Raw genomic sequence first — 18,321 nt, forward strand, 5'->3', positions numbered from 1 at the left:
CTTTAAGACATAGGGGCCACTGAAGTGTTATTAATTGGCTTCATTTCAATATTATTGTGTCTTATGGAATAGTGAGGTCTGAAGAGAGGGAATGAGGTAGGGGAATGGCTAGTCAATGACGCAGTCAGAATACACACTCATCTATTGATTAAATTGGCCATGTTATGTGGACATGGCTCATGGCACTCCAAAACAATTACAATGGTAACATGAAAGTTCACTGATGACATATTAGCATAACAAATATACTAATAATGAAAAAGTGTGAAGTATTGTGAGAATTACAAAACATGAGACATAGACACTAAGTGAGCCCATGCTGTTAGAAAAATACCTCTGATACACTTGCTATACGCAGGGTTGCCACCAACTTTTGATTTTTTTAAAAAATGCAATATCTGCAAAATGAAATAAAGGGAAGCACAATAAAATGAGGTATACTTGTTTACGTGTGAGTCTGTGTACATATGGGTGTATGTGTGTGTGTTGCATATATATGCGGTATTTTTTTTCAGGGAGTAGCAAGGGAAACATCCACATAGGAAACTTGCTTGCAGACATCAAATGAGGACTCAAGGACTCAATTAGCACATGATACTCAGCTTTCCTGCAAATTTTATAGTCACTCCTTAGGAAATTATGTATAATTATTTCACATAATATGTGCATGTCAACAAATTACACCTGATGAGTGCAAAAACAAACATGTACATGATTTGTTTTTGCTGTTTTTAGGAATAAGTCACAATTATAATAGTAGAAGCAATATTGAAAGTGGAAAATATACGTAAAAATATCTCTGTATGCCACCTGTGAAAGTGGTTCTTTTAGCAAAAGGAAACTCATATAATTTCATGATTTTACAGGAAAGAAAACAAAGCAAACTTCAGAAAAGAAAATTTCACATCTAAAAATGCATACCATAAACTGGGACCTTTACTAAACCATAGGCATAAATACTAATGAAAAGAGGATTGTTCAAAGGTGACTTTTGTTTCCATTCACCCTCAATGGGCAGGTGTTAGAATTGCTATAAAAAGTCATTATAGAGATTAGTAGCTTTAGATCCCATGCCATTACTTTCATCATTCATAAGTGTTGTTTGCACTTGCTTTAGTACACATTTGCTTTGTTGATTTATTTTGCTATTTTCTCCCATGTGAGGTAATAAAACTGCTACAAATGATTCCCCTCAGTCATTTCAACATTATTTTGTATCAGAATTTGAAATATAAAACAAGGGCACTGCTGTACTAGAGTGCAAAGCACCAGGGAAAACTGATAACCATCTTTGTAAATGGGTGGCAGAAATGGCAAAAATCTGTGTTTCTTGGTTTTTAGGAGCATCTTAGTTTCTTCTGTTATTATACTAATCAAAAATAAGAATTGTCTAAAAATTGCAGATATACATGGGAAAGAATCCAAGAATCTCTCCAATATATCGGAAACTTGTTAATTATGCATGATGTCTATACGTGTGATGAGGTGGAAATGTTGTTCTTGCCTAGTATCTTCAGTGTCTCTGGAGCCGCCTAAGCTAGTGTTATTATACAAATAACAGGAAAAAAAAAACAGATTTTATGGTAAATAATTTAAGGTTAAATGTGGGGTTCAAGAAGTGTAAAATGTTTAACTTACGAGGAAGATAAATTACTTCAAACTAATTTGCTACTAACAAGATTACTTCATGTTATATAAGATGAAATGAACAGAATTATAAAGAAAAAAATAAAATTCCAAATTATCTATTTTTCCTTTATCGTACCTCACTGCCATGCTACCTTTTAGATCAACATTTAGCATATACATTATTATTATTATTATTATTATTATTATTTTGATTCAGAGTTTCACTCTTGTTGCCAAAGGTGAAGTGCAATGGTGTGATCTTGGCTCACTGCAACCTCCGCCTCCCGGATTCAAGCAATTCTCCTGCCTCAGCCTCCTGAGTAGCTGGGATTACAGGCATATGCCACCATACCTGGCAAATTTTTTGTAGTTTTAGTAGAAACGGGATTTCACCATGTTAACCAGGCTGATCTTGAACTCCTGACCACAGGTGATCTGCCCGCCTCAGCCTCCCAAAGTGCTGGGATTACGGGCGTGATTGCGCCAGGCCAGCATATACATTAATTTAACCTGTGTCCCTCTGTCACGGTTTTCAACTAATGATTCTTCTCTTTATTTCTACCAAATCCTTCTAGTGACTATGGTAATCTTTTTATTCTTTCTACATATTACAATTATCTAGGAAGTATGAGAAAATAGAAATTCCTTACTCCAAACCATCACATAGGAATATGTTCATCTTCATATTATACATATTTTTGTGATTCCCTTGCACATGTGCTGTCTGTACCTCCTAATACATGAAAGAGAAAGTAATAATGTAATACAGTCCAATATAACGTGATTTCAAAGACCAATGGGTTAAAAAATCTTTATTTATTAAATAGTTGCTGTGATGCATGAGGTAAATTAGACCTCTAGATATTAATTTAAATTGCTTTTGAAAATAATAAAACCACATTACTATTTGTTCACTTAATAGATAATAAAATTTCACTGTATTACAAAGTATTCAGTGACAGAGTCAAAATTCTAAATCTAATCTTTTATGTCTCTTATGGCCTCGGGGTAAACAGCTATGCCAATTAAACATCTTAGAAAGTCCAGATATGGATAGATAGATAGATAGATAGATAGATAGATAGATATTATATTAAATATATATATGATAGCAATATATATGAGAGTCTTTCTGTCTTTTAAAGATTAATTTATTACACAGTAATATAAATATGTCTCCAATATTGGAATTATTAAATGTTTATCTAAAAATCAAACTTAAATGAATGTGATATCTCTTATAAACCTAGATCAAGTAGCTTTCATTCTGTAATGATTAGCACTAAACTCTTCTTCTTGCAGGTTCCAACTGCCTCTTAACCTCTGAAATTAATTTTTATATTTGAGAATTGGTGAATTAATTGAATAGTTATACTTTGGTCCTGTTCCGTATCTAGAGACCTCCCAATTCTGGTTGCTTTTGAACTGCAGCCTTGCTAATTTTTCTTACTATTCTTCCAAGTAATCCAAATTCTTTTTTGGACTCACTGAGCCTGATGTCAAATATATACTGATAGAATTTTTCGAAGGGGACTCACCTTCTGCTAGCCTGCCTTGCATGATACTGCTCACTCCTGGGTTCTGTGTCACCATGTTGCAACACCACCATGTTCTGGTCCATGGGCAGTAGTAGATGCATGTAGATGTTGCTATGCATTCAGAAACTGCTCCATAAAATAGATAACACTTTCTTCCTTCCCCTATACCTTGAATTACAGAGTTTTCCCAATTCTGTATCCAGTTTTATTTTTTCTTTTGCTTTTAAATACTTTTGATACATTATCGTTTTTTGAGGTCCAACCAAGTGTGCACACACTGCACTAAATGGCCTCTAGCTCAGTGCTCTTTCCACCATATTCTGATGCCTTCATAGCCAACACCGAAACACTAAAAAACATCCCAAACAATTCAACTGGCTGGAGATCAAAACGCTCAGGCAATATTTTAGTAGTACCTGTGAGAAAGAAAGAGTTCTGTGATATGAAGAGGAGAGAGTTAAAGCAGCATGAAACAAATAAAAGTAGATGGCTGGAGACAAAATTGATTATTGTATTTCATAGTACTCTGTGGAGGCAACTCTGTCTTGACCTCACATGTTTCTCCAAGCCCTTCCAAATTGTATTATTTGGTACACCTTGCTCGACTAAATGTTTTTCAAAAGGCTCCATAAACTTCTCACTGCTGCCCATTGACTACATGGACTCAGAGGTGAGAGGGAGAATCTGAGGAAAAAAAAAAAACACACACACAACTTTTTTTCAATTTTGCAAAGGTGCTTATCATCAGAAGTATTTCTGATAACAATGAAAAAATGCTTTTTAGAAATACAAGTTCTCTTTATTTCTGTAAATCTTATTTACTGTTTGCTCATTGAAGACAAGAGGTGTGGTTTTACTGGTGATTAGTAAGTTTTAGAACTGGGCTAATAAATATCATATAAATATTGCCATAAGATATAATGCAAGCTATTATTGCAAGCTTATATGAACAAATCATTAATTGGTAATGTTTAATTCACAGGTGACACTTACCTAAAGATTTTCCAAGGAAAATTATCTTGAATTAGACATGAGAAAAAGTTGTATTCTTTTTGATTTGACAAATAAAATGGTACTTTTCTTTAAAAGACAGTATGCATCACATGTTTCTGTTTGTTTTGCAAACTATGACACTGACTAACTGTGGCAACTCTCTTATGCCAAACTCTTTTTTTAAAATCTCTTCTTTTCTTAGCCTGGAACAGATTTCTGTCTTTGCCCTTATAGTAATTGTTCTTTCTTTGTTTTCTGCATTTTATTAAAGTTATTTCAATTAATTTGTAAGTAAAACAAAATAGAGAATAGAAATGTTTATCCTCAGATCAATATTTGACTCCATGTAGGTAACCATCAAAAAACTGAATTGTGAATTGACAAATTTTATCTCCTGCATCAGAAATTTGAAGTTTTCTTTTTTCCTTTTATTTCCGTTGCCATCCTCTGAACAATCACTTTAAGGGCTTGGAGACTTCATTATACTAACTTCTACCTTTTATAAAAATAGAAAAAAATCTAATATTCACCTTTATATTTTAGCAGAAATCAGTGTATATTATGCATTAAATATACCCAATTCATTTGTTAGGTTGTTTAGCTCAAATTGTGAATTATAAGCCAAGCTTGACATCATGACAAAAATGTTAGACCTTAATAAGGAAAGGGAAAGGAATAGGCATTGGTAATGTCATGAATCAGTATAGATAAGTGAATATATGTATATATAAAAATTATAGAAGTAGATATATACACACACACATATGTATATAGATTATCCAAAGCAATGTGTATTAAGTGTATGCAAGAAACAGATTGAGTATGTATTAAGAATATATGTAAATATAGACAAAGAAAAACAAAAGAAAAGAGCATCTATTCAGACTATATGGATAGATTGGTAGAAAGGTGAGAGAGAATACATATACTGCAGAATCAGAACTGAAAGTAGTTCCCTTAGAGATTCTTCAAGGAAAGTGGCAAGTGTTGAATCTTATTAATCGAATATATAGTGGAAGAAGTGTTCAAATGTATTGGAAGAAGTATTAAATTGCAATGAATTATTTACTTATTTGATGACACATTTTAAAATCTACCCTTGCAATTATAAAGTGTAATTTTAAAACCACCATATTTTGCTTGATTAAATGAACATTTATTTAATCTCTGTTATATAAAATTTATGGTGTGCCTTCTAAAGATTACCAAGATATAATCACTGATGTCCTGGAGCTGGCTCCCACCAGGTCACTGGAGCCAACTGGGCATAACTCTTTCCAACTCGGTTTTCATGAATGCCAAATTGGTAGTTTGAAATATGCCATGGTGAGAGAATTTGTAGAAATGAAAGTAAACTCAGGGTTTCTTTATTTATTATTTGTTTTTGACAGCCATTTAAAGATTTCTTACTATATCATTGAGTATAATAGTTATTCATTAATATCTATAATATTCTTTTGCCCCTTTCACGTTTATCTTACATTCTGGGGTACATGTGCAGGATGTGCAGGTTTGTTAACATAGGTAAACGTGTCCCATGGAGGTTTGCTGCACAGATATTCTAAGATGACATACATTCTTCAAAATTTTTAGGTAGAAAATTTCTCTTTTATTCATTTTGCATAAAAATACTTTTCTTCGCAGTCTGGAATTACTAATAAGATAATGTCATATTAATAAACATTTACTACCTTTCCAAGAGAAATATGTTAAACAATGATGCATTTTTCAAAATCTGTACTTGTGCCACAGAAAAAATAAATTTCTACGAAAGCAAATGAAACAAAATTATTGATGATAATAATTAAATACAAAATCATGTTGCACAATAACTCTAAGCTTAAATGTAGTTTTATGTTTCTGTCATTCTTTTTACTGATAAATCAGGTACATTGATGTTTGTATATAATTTAGTAGGGTATTGGAAAACTTTACTAGAAAAAAATGCAAACACTAAAAGTAAAGCTACTTGAAATTTGAAGCATTTTTGTAAAAAAAAGCATTATAATAAATAACTTATCAGGAACAAGTCAACAAAAAAGTTTCTTACTCTTCTGTCAATTTATCTGCATAATAGAAACATTAAACCTTTGGAAATGAATTTGTGCATTTTGCAGTTACTGTTAGATAATTCTAGTATGACCCAGATCTCCAGCTGCTATTGGAATCTCTGATAATAGAATGGCCAAAATGTTCTTCTTTATTCTTTCTGATACATGATATTGTCCCACCCTTTGGTTTGATTGCACAGTATTCCTCCCCTGACTATTCCCAGGCTCCATGGCTAGAACATTGCAAATAATTATTGATCTTGAGGCAAGTCTTAGCACTCATGTGGTTCCTCAAGTTCTTCCCTGAAGAGATATTTTACAAGATAAACATTAAATTATTTTAGATGCAGTTACCAACACGCAAGAACAACAACAACAACAAAACCAGTAATAAATCTTTCACTGTTTTGTCCTCCTAGAATCCAAAATAGATGAACAGCCATAGGTGCTTTCACAATTGATAAATTCATATTTCTTATTACCACCAATGACAGAAAGCATATAGTTTCCTCCTTTCTCTGTCCCCATCAGGGAGTTTTCATATATCTCAAATTTACTACTGTCCTTTAACAGGTTTTTACACATTCTGAATTTTTAATGCAGTTGTTTCAAATATTTAAAAACAACACTGAGCTTTTTAATCCTAAACCATGCTTATTTTAACAGCTTTTAATGTCTAAATAAAATGTTAATGTTATTTCTTTTAAATTTCTTCTTTAATATTTTTAAAGTACATTTTTTTCAAAATAGGTATTATTTGTTACAAGATTGTGTCCATAAAAAGCTATAGAGAAGCATTTTTTTAAGTAGTGAAAATTAGTTGTGCAAAGAAACCAAAACAAAATACCATCCTAAATTTTAAAAAGTGTGTTACACTGTATCTATGCAGGACATTGGCTCACTTTTTGATGGCATTGTTTTTCTCTTGTAAATTTGTTAAAGTTATTTGTAAATTCTGGATTAGCCCTTTGTCAAATGGATAGACTGCAAAAATTTTCTCCCATTCCCTAGGTTGCCTGTGTACTCTGATGGTAGTTTCTTTTGCTGAGCAGAAGCTGTTTAGTTTAATTAGATCCCATTGGTCAATTTTGGCTTTTGTTGCCATTGCTTTTGATGTTTTAGTCATGAAGTCTTTGCCCATGCCTATGTCCTGAATGTTACTGCCTAGGTTTTCTTCTAGGGTTTTTATGCTTTCATGTTTTATGTTTAAGTCTTTAATCCATCTTCAGTTAATTTTTGTATAAGGTGTAAGGAAGGGGTCCAGCTTCACTTTTCTGCGTATGGCTAGCCAGATTTCCAAACACCATTTATTAAATAGGGAATTCTTTCCCCACTGCTTGTTTTTTGTCAGGTTTGTCGAAGATCAGATGGTTGTACGTGTGTGGTATTATTTCTGAGGGCTCTGTTCTGTTCCATTGGTCTATATATCTGGTTTGGTATCAGTACCATGCCGATTTGGTTACTGTAGCCTTGTAGTGTAGTGTGATGTCAGGTAGCATGATGCTTCCAGCTTTGTTCTTTTTGCTTAGGATTGTCTTGGCCATATGGGTTCTTTTTGGTTCTATATGAAATTTAAAATAGCTTTTTTTCCAATTCTGTGAAGAAAGTCAATGGTAGCTTGATGGCAATAGCATTTAATCTATAAATTACTTTTGGTAGTATGGCTATTTTCACGATATTGATTCTTCCTATACATGAGCATGGATTGTTTTTCCATTTTGTTGTGTCCTCTCTTATTTCCATGAGCAGTGGTTTGTGGCTCTTTTTGAAGAGGTCTTTCACATCCCTTGTAAGTTATATTCCTAGGTATTTTATTTTTTTGTACCAGTTGTGAATCCAAGTTTACTCTTGATTGGGCTGTCTGCTTGTCTGTCATTTGTGTATAGGAATGTTTGTGATTTTTTGCACATTGATTTTGTATCTTGAGACTTTGCTGAGGTTGTTTATCAGTTTAAGGAGTTTTTGGGCAGAGACGATGGGGTTTTCTCAATATACACTCATGTCGTCTGCAAACAGACACAGTTTGACTTCCTCTCTTCCTATTTTAATGCCCTTTATTTCTTTCTCTTGCCCGATTGCTCTGGGCAGAATTTCCAATACTATGTTGAATAGGGGTGAGCGAGGGCGTCCTTCTCTTGTGCCAGTTTTCAAAGGGAACGCCTCCAGTTTTTGCCCATTCAGTATGATATTGGCTATGGGTTTGTCATAAAAAGTTCTTATTATTTTCAGATATGTTCCATTGATACCTAGTTTATTAAGAGATTTAGCATGAAGTGGTGCTGAATTTTATTGAAGGCCTTTTCTGCATCTGTTGAGATAATCATGTGGTTTTTGTCGTTGGTTCAGTTTATGTGATGGATTATGTTTATTGATTTGTGTATGTTGAACCAGTCTTGCATCCCAGGGATGAAGCTGACTTGATTGTGGTGAATAAACTTTTTGATGTGCTGTTGGATTTGGTTTGCCAGTATTTTATTGAAGATTTTCGCATCGATCTTCGTCAGTGATATTGGCCTGAGATTTTCCTTTGTGTATGTGTCTCTGCCAGGCTTTGGAATCAGGATGATGCTGGCCTTACAAAGTGAGTTACGAAGAAGTGCCTCTTTTTCTATTGTTTGAAGTAGTTTCAGAAGGAATGGTACCCGTTCCTCTTTGTACCTCTGGTAGAATTAGGCTCTGAATCCATCTGGTCCTGGTTATTTTTTTTTTTTCTTTTTTGGTTGATAAGCTATTAATTACTGCCTCAATTTCTGAATTTATTATTGGTTTAGTCAGGGATTTGACTTCTTCCTGGTTTAGTCTTAGGAGGGCGTATGTGTCCAGAAATTTATCCATTTCTTCTAGATTCTCTAGTTTATTTGTGTAGAGGTGTTTACAGTATTCTCTGGTGGTAGCTTGTCTTTCTGTGGGATCAGTGGTGATATCAGCTTTATCACTTTCTATTGGGTCTATTTGTTTCTTCTCTATTTTCTTCTTTATTCATCTGGCTAGTGGTCTATCTATTTGTGTTTTTTTTTTTTTTTTTCCCCAAAAAACCAGATACTGGATTCACTGATTTTTTTTGACGGGTTTTAGTTTTGTGTCTCTATCTCTTTCAGGTCTGCTCTGATCTTAGTTATTTCTTGTCTTCTGCTAGCTTTTGAATTTGTTTGCTCTTGTTTCTCTAGTTCTTTCAATTGTGATGTTGGGGTATCTATTTTAGATCTTTCCTATTTTCTGATGTTGGCATTGAGTGCTATAAAAATCCCTCTAAACACTGCTTTAGCTGTGTCCCAGAGATTCTGCTACATTGTGTCTCTGTTCTCACTGATTTCAAAGAACTTCGTTATTTCTGCCTTAATTTTGTTATTTACCCGGTAGTCATTCAGGAGCAGGTTGTTCAGTTTCCAGGTAGTTGTGCGGCTTTGAGTGAGTTTCTAAATCCTGATTTCTAATTTGACTGTACTGTGGTGTGAGAGGCTGTCTGTTATGATTTCCATTCTTTTGCCTTTGCTGAGGAGTGTTTTACTTCCAATTATGTGGTCGATTTTAGAATAAGTGTTATGTGTTGCTGAGAAGAATGTATATTCTGTTGATTTGGGGTGGAAAGCTCCGTAGATATCTATTAGGTTCACTTGGTCCAGAGCTGAGTTTGAGTCCTGAATATCCTTGTCAATTTTCTCTCTCACTGATCTGTCTAATATTGACAGTGGGATGTTAAAGTCTCCCACCATTGTTGTGTGGGTGTCTAATTCTCAACAACAACAACAACAAAAACTCCTGCAGTTAACTGGGTGTCTGCCCGATGGCCACCTAGTTTTGTGCTTGAAACCCAGGGCCTTGGTGGTGTAGGCAAATGAGGGAATTTCCTGGTCTGTGGATTGCAGAGACCATGGGAAAAGTGTAGTATATGAGCTGTATAGTACAGTTTCTCACAGCTTCCCTTGGCTGGGAAAGGGGGTCTCTCCCACTCCTTGCATTTCCTTGGTGAGGTGACGCACCACCCTGCTTCTGCTTGCCCTCTGTGGGCTGTATCCACTGCCTAACAAGTCCCAATGACATGAACAGGGTACCTGAGTTGGAAATGCAGAAATCACCCACTTTCCGTGTTGGTCTCACTGGGAGCTGCAGACCAGAGCTGTTCCTATTTGGCCATCTTGCCAACAGAATTTGAAAATCAACCTCATTCTTCTTTATGGCTGCATAGTATTCCATGGTGTATATGTATCACATTTTCTTTATCCAGTCTATTGTTGATGGGAATTTAGGTTGATTTCATGTCTCTCTTATTGTGAGTAGTGTAGTAAACATATGCATGTGTCTTTATGATAGAACAATTTTTATTTCTTTGGGTCTATCTCACAGGTTTCTTATTATGCTGATTTAATTTATATTTTTACTTCTGTAAGACTTTTAAAGTTGTGATTAGAAATACTACTTCTCTTTCATATGTATACTTGTGCCATGTTGCTGTGCTGCACCCATCAACTCGTCAGCACCCATCCACTCGTCATTTACATCAGGTATAACTCCCAATGCAATCCCTCCCCTCTCCCCCCTCCCCATGATAGGCCCCGGTGTGTGATGTCCCCCTTCCCGAGTCCAAGTGATATTGTTCAGTTCCCACCTATGAGTGAGAACATGCGGTGTTTGGTTTTCTGTTCTTGTGATAGTTTGCTAAGAATGATGGTTTCCAGCTGCATCCATGTCCCTACAAAGGACACAAACTCATCCTTTTTGATGGCTGCATAGTATTCCATGGTGTATATGTGCCACATTTTCTTAATCCAGTCTGTCACTGATGGACATTTGGGTTGATTCCAAGTCTTTGCTATTGTGAATAGTGCCGCAATAAACATACGTGTGCATGTGTCTTTATAGCAGCATGAATTATAATCCTTTGGGTATATACCCAGCAATGGGATGGCTGGGTCATATGGTACATCTAGTTCTAGATCCTTGAGGAATTGCCATACTGTTTTCCATAATGGTTGAACTAGTTTACAATCCCACCAACGGTGTAAAAGTGTTCCTATTTCTCCACATCCTCTCCAGCACCTGTTGTTTCCTGACTTTTTAATGATCGCCATTCTAACTGGTGTGAGATGGTATCTCATTGTGGTTTTGATTTGCATTTCTCTGATGGCCAGTGATGATGAGCATTTTTTCATGTGTCTGTTGGCTGTATGAATGTCTTCTTTTGAGAAATGTCTGTTCATATCCTTTTCCCACTTTTTGATGGGGTTGTTTGTTTTTTTCTTCTAAATTTGTTTGAGTTCTGTGTAGGTTCTGGATATTAGCCCTTTGTCAGATGAGTAGATTGCAAAAATTTTCTCCCATTCTGTAGGTTGCCTGTTCACTCTAATGGTAATTTCTTTTGCTGTGCAGAAGATTTTTAGTTTAATTACATCCCATTTGTCAATTTTGGCTTTTGCTGCCGTTGCTTTTGGTGTTTTAGACATGAAGTCTTTGCCCATGCCTATGTCCTGAATGGTACTACCTAGGTTTTCCTCTAGGGTTTTTATGGTATCAGGTCTAACATTTAAGTCTCTAATCCATCTTGAATTAATTTTCGTATAAGGAGTAAGGAAAGGATCCAGTTTCAGCTTTCTACTTATGGCTAGCCAATTTTCCCAGCACCATTTATTAAATAGGGAATCCTTTCCCCATTTCTTGTTTCTCTCAGGTTTGTCAAAGATCAGATGGCTGTAGATGTGTGGTATTATTTCTGAGGACTCTGTTCTGTTCCATTGGTCTATATCTCTGTTTTGGTACCAGTACCATGCTGTTTTGGTTACTGTAGCCTTGTAGTATAGTTTGAAGTCAGGTAGTGTGATGCTTCCAGCTTTGTTCTTTTGACTTAGGATTGTCTTGGAGATGCGGGCTCTTTTTTGGTTCCATATGAACTTTAAAGCAGTTTTTTCCAATTCTGTGAAGAAACTCATTGGTAGCTTGATGGGGATGGCATTGAATCTATAAATTACCTTGGGCAGTATGGCCATTTTCACGATATTGATTCTTCCTATCCATGAGCATGGTATGTTCTTCCATTTGTTTGTGTCCTCTTTTATTTCACTGAGCGGTGGTTTGTAGTTCTCCTGAAGAGGTCCTTTAAATCCCTTGTAAGTTGGATTCCTAGGTATTTTATTCTCTTTGAAGCTATTGTGAATGGAAGTTCATTCATGATTTGGCTCTCTGTTTGTCTGTTACTGGTGTATAAGAATGCTTGTGATTTTTGCACATTAATTTTTTATCCTGAGACTGCTGAAGTTGCTTATCAGCTTAAGGAGATTTTGGGCTGAGACAATGGGGTGTTCTAAATATACAATCATATCATCTGCAAAGAGGGACAATTTGACTTCTTCTTTTCCTAACTGAATACCCTTGATTTCTTTCTCTTGCCTAATTGCCCTAGCCAGAACTTCCAACACTATGTTGAATAGGAGTGGTGAGAGAGGGCATCCCTGTCTTGTGCCAGTTTTCAAAGGGAATTTTTCCAGTTTTTGCCCATTCAGTATGATATTGGCTGTGGGTTTGTCATAAATAGCTCTTATTATTTTGAGGTACGTTCCATCAATACCGAATTTATTGAGCGTTTTTAGCATGAAGGGCTGTTGAATTTTGTCAAAAGCCTTTTCTGCATCTATTGAGATAATCATGTGTTTCTTCTCTTTGGTTCTGTTTATATGCTGGATTATGTTTATTGATTTGCGAATGTTGAACCAGCCTTGCATCCCAGGGATGAAGCCCACTTGATCATGCTGGATAAGCTTTCTGATTTGCTGCTGAATCCAGTTTGCCAGTATTGAGGACTTTTGCATCGATGTTCATCAGGGATATTGGTCTAAAATTCTCTTTTTTTGTTGTGTCTCTGCCAGGCTTTGGTATCAGGATGATGTTGGCCTCATAAAATGAGTTAGGGAGGATTCCCCCTTTTTCTGTTGATAGGAATAGTTTCAGAAGGAATGGTACCAGCTCCTCCTTGTACCTCCGGTAGAATTCAGCTGTGAGTCCATCTGGTCCTGGACTTTTTTTGGTTGGTAGGCTATTAATTATTGCCTCAATTTCAGAGCCTGCTATTGGTCTATTCAGGGATTCAACTTCTTCCTGGTTTAGTCTTGGAAGAGTGTAAGTGTCCAGGAAATTATCCATTTCTTCTAGATTTTCCAGTTTGTTTGCGTAGAGGTGTTTATAGTATTCTCTGATGGTAGTTTGTATTTCTGTGGGGTCGGTGGTGATATCCCCTTTATCATTTTGTATTGCATCTATTTGATTCTTCTCTCTTTTCTTCTTTAGTAGTCTTGCTAGCGGTCTGTCAATTTTGTTGATCTTTTCAAAAAACCAACTCCTGGATTCATTGATTTTTTGGAGGGTTTTTTGTGTCTCTATCTCCTTCAGTTCTGCTCTAATCTTAGTTATTTCTTGCCTTCTGCTAGCTTTTGAATGTGTTTGCTCTTGCTTTTCTAGTTCTTTTAATTGTGATGTTAGAGTGTCAATTTTAGGTCTTTCCTGCTTTCTCTTGTGGGCATTTATGACACAAGTATACATATGTAACAAACCTGCACGTTATGCACATGTGCCCTAGAACTTAATAACAATAAAAAATAAATAAATAAAAATAAAAAAAGAAATACTAGTTCTCTTTCATTGTTTTAACCTTTTATTCCTTCAATTTTATTAGTATGATTTTCTTTGTTTCTCTTCTGTAGTATGTGATTATTTGGCTCACCCTTATTTCCCATTTTCTGGGTTATTTTTAAATTATTTTTGATTTCTGACTTTCTAAAATGAAGTATTATTTTCTCTCTGTAAATAATGTGTGTAGAGACTTTATTCATGTAGGTTTTTTTTTTTTTTCCCTGTGGTTTTTGTATGCCCTGAGATGAACTGGGAGAGTGTTTTCAGCAACTGAAAGGTTTTGATTGCAATTCTTTATTTTTAAATATATTTGATGTTCCTCGATTGGCATGATGGTTAATATTGAATGTGAACTTGATTGAACTGAAGGATGCAAAGGTGTTGTTCTAGGTGTTTCTGTGAGGGTGTTCTAGGTGTTTCTGTGAGGGTGTTGCCAAAAACGATTAATATTTGAGTCAGTGGGCTGGAATGATAGACCTACCTTTAATCTTGGTGAGCGCCATCTAATCAGCTGCCAGTGTAGCTAGGATAAAAGCAGGCAGAAAATCATGAAAGGACTAGACTGGTCTATCCTCCGACTTACATCTTTCTCCTGGGCTGGATGCTTCCAGCCCTTGAATGTCGGACTCCAAGTTCTTCAGTTTTGAAACTCAGACTGGCTCTCCTTGCTCCTAAGCTTGCAGGCGGCCTATTGTGGGACCTTGTTATCATGTGAGTTAATACTTAATAAACTCCTCTCTCTCTCTCTCTCTATATATATATATCCTATTAGTTATGTCCCTCTGGAGAACCCTGACTAATACCGATTTTGGTACCAGGAGTAGTTCTAGAGGAATAGAATGTTAAGTTTGGAGTTCTTTTGTTGGTTTTGGGATTTCTGGATTTGGCTGATTAATATGATTGGACTGAAAAATACTAGGGACTCTACTTCTAATAGTATGGAGAACACTGATAGTCCTTGGCATTAACTGTTTAGAGAGTTATGCAAAATAAATGCATTTGACACTCCTGATTCACCCCTCATGAGAGGCAAGGAGTTTAGTGACTCTACACATAATACCTTTAACCATATGTGGAGAACCAAAGAGCATAATGAAGCTGGTTGGTTGCTCCTAAGTTCAGTGGACAAAGTGATGAAAGAAAATGATGAACTCAGAGTTTCTAACTCTTAGCTTCAGAAGCAGATACTGAGCCTCAAATCTGCTAAGATTGCCCTGAGTGAGAGTCTTATCTCCTGTAGAGAAAGAGCTGAAACTGTGAAAAAACAAACACAAGCTCTTAGTATGCGAGTGGCTGACCTGCAATAAAAGGTGTATGTATAGCCTCACTAGGTGTCTCCTGTTAAAGTGAAAGCATTGATCAGAAAAACATGTGAGACTGCAACTTGGAATACAGACATATGGCAGGACCCTAATAAAGCTGGGGATGCTGAGTTTATAAACTATGAGGAACCTTTTTTTTTGCTAGAAGACACAGCTTCCCCTTCCACGGTCACAGCAACATCCCCTCCTAGACCCATGCTGCCATCAGCCTTTCCACCTTTGTCTGAGGAGATAAACCCTGCACTGCCTGAGGCAATGATGATGGCCTCCCCTGAGGCAGTTGCCAGGTAAGATAATGTTGATTCTTTCTCCTCGGGAGGCACCCCCAACACCCCTGTTTTCTTCTAGACCTATAACTAAACTAAATCCCCAGCAGACCCCTAGAGGTGAGGTTGAGAGTGAGACCCATGAAGATGTGTGCTACACTTGAAAAGAATTGCTTGAGTTTTCTAATTTATATAAGCAGAAATCTGGAGAACAGGCATGGGAATGGATATTAAGAGTGTGGAATAATGGTAGAAGGAACATAGAGTTGGATCAGGCTGGATTTATTGATTTGGGCCCATTAAGTAGAGACCGCATTTAATGTTGCAGCTTGGGGAATTAAAAAAGGCTCTAATAGTTTATTTGATTGGTTAGCTGGAATATGGATTAAAAGATGGCCCACTGTGAGTGAGCTGGAAATGCCTGATCTACTTTGGTTTAATGTAGAGAAAGGGATCCAAAGCCTAAGGAAGATTGAGATGGTGGAGTGGATTAGTCACTTTGGACCTCCTCATCTTAGCTGGGAGGGTCCAGATGATATATCCTTAAGTAATGCCTTGCAAAATAGATTTGGGAGTGCAGCACCTGCACCTTTGAAGAGTCCTATAATTGCTCCTCTCTGTATGTCAAATCTAACAGTGAGAACCACAGTCACTCAACTACAAAATTTAAATACAATAAGAATAATTGGATCCTGAGGAGCCAGGGGCCAAGTTCAAACATCAAAGGCAAGGCGGGTATAGTTACTGTAATGGACAGCAAAGGCAAAGCAGAAATCAAAATAGTCTGACTCATGTAGAGATCTGGTGTTGACTAGTTAATCACAGTGTTCCTAGAAGTGAAATTGATAGGAAACCTACTGCATTCATACGTAAGTTATATAATCAGAAAACTTCTAGGTCGAATGGATAAAAAAATTAATTTGAATTATAAGAACAGAATCATGACACCTCAATCAATTTCCAGACGTGAGCCAGTTTATACACCCAAAAATCCCTTGAATGAAGGGGAGACCACGTCCCTTTGAGAACGGATCCCACTACACTACCAACAATTTATGCTGTTAACCTTCTCCATCCTTCCTCAAGGGTAACTGTGCATTGGGGAAATAAATATGACCAGACATTTTAGGTACTATCAGACACTGGATACGAGCTGACATTGATTCCAGGAGACCTGAAACGTCATTGTGGTCCTCTAGTTAAAATAGGGGCTTATGCAGGTGAGGTAATTAATGCAATTTTAGCTCAAGATTGACTTACAGTGGGTCCAGTGGGTCCCCGACCTTATCGAGTGGTCATTTCCCCAGTGCCAGAATGTAAAATTGGCAGAGACATATTTAGTAGCTGGAAGATCCCCTACGCTACCTCCCTGATTGGTAGGGTGAAGGCTATTATGGTGGGAAAGTACAAATGGAAGGCATTAGAGCTTCCTCTACCTAGAAAAATAATAAATCAAAACCAATATCACATCACTGGAGGGATTGCAATGATTAGTGCCACAATCAAGGATTTGAAAAACGCAGGGGTAGTGATTCCCACCACATCCCTATCCAATTCTCCCATTTGGCCTGTGCAGAAGACAGATGGATCTTTGCGAATGACAACGGATTATTGTAAGCTTAACCAAGTGGTTACTCCAATTGCAACTACTATACCAGATATGGTTTCATTGCTTGAGCAAATTAACACATCTCCTGGTATCTAGTATGTAGCCATTGACTTGGCCCAATGTCCTGTCCATAAGGCCCGACAGAAACAATTTGCCTTCAGCAATACACTTATACTGTCCTACCTCAGGGGTATATTAACTCTCTGACTTTATGTCATAATCGTATTCGGAGTGACCTTGATCTCTGTTCACTTGCGCAAGATAACACATTGGTCGATTACATTGATGACATTATGAGGATTGAATCTAGTGAGCAAGAAATAAACATACTAGACTTATTGGTGAGATATTTCATGCCAGAGGATGGGAAATAACTCCACCTAAAATTCAGGGAACTTCTACCTCAGTAAAATTTCTAGGAGTCCAGTGGTGTGGGGCCTGTCGAGATATTCCTTCTAAGGTAAAGGATAAATTGTTGCATTTGGCCCCTCCTATAACCAAGAAAGAGGCAAAACACCTAGTGGACCTGTTTGGATTTTGGAAGCAACACATTCTCCATTTGGGTGTGTTACGCCAGCCCATTTATCCACTGACCCAAAAGACTGCCAGTTTTGAGTGTTGCTCAGAACAGAAGCTTCTACAACAGGTCCAGGCTGTTGGGCAGACTGCTCTGCCGCTTGGGCCATATGACCTAGCAGATCCAATGGTGCTTGAGGTATCAGTGGCAGATAAAGATGCTGTTTGGTGTTTTTGGCAAGTACCCATAGGTTAAGCACGGAAGAGGACTCTAGGATTTTGGAGCAAGACCCTGCAATCTTCTGCAGATAACTACTCTCCTTTCAAGAGACAGCACTTGGCCTGTTACTGGGCTTTGGTGGAAATTGAACATTTGACTATGGGTCATCATGTCACCATGCTAGGTGAACGGCCTATCTAGCTGATGCATCTAGCCATAAAGTGGGTCATCCACAGTAGCATTCTATCATCAGTAGAAGCAGTATACACACGATTGGGCTTGAGCAGGCCCTAAAGGCAAAAGTATGTTACATGAGGAAGTGGCTCAAATGCCCACGGTCTCCACTCCTGCCACCCTGCCTTTTCTTCCCCAACCTGCATCAGTGGCCTCATGGGGAGTTCCCTATGATCAGCTGACAGAGGAAGAGAAGACTAGAGCCTGGTTCACAGATGTTTCTGCATGATATGCAGGTACCACCAGAAAGTAGAGAGCTGTAGCACTACAGTCCTTTTCTAGGACATCCCTGAAAGACAGCAGTGAAGGGAAATCTTCCCAGTGGG

This window comes from Macaca fascicularis, chromosome 15 (genome assembly GCF_037993035.2).
Source record: "Macaca fascicularis isolate 582-1 chromosome 15, T2T-MFA8v1.1".
NCBI classification, from domain to species: Eukaryota; Metazoa; Chordata; class Mammalia; order Primates; family Cercopithecidae; genus Macaca; species Macaca fascicularis.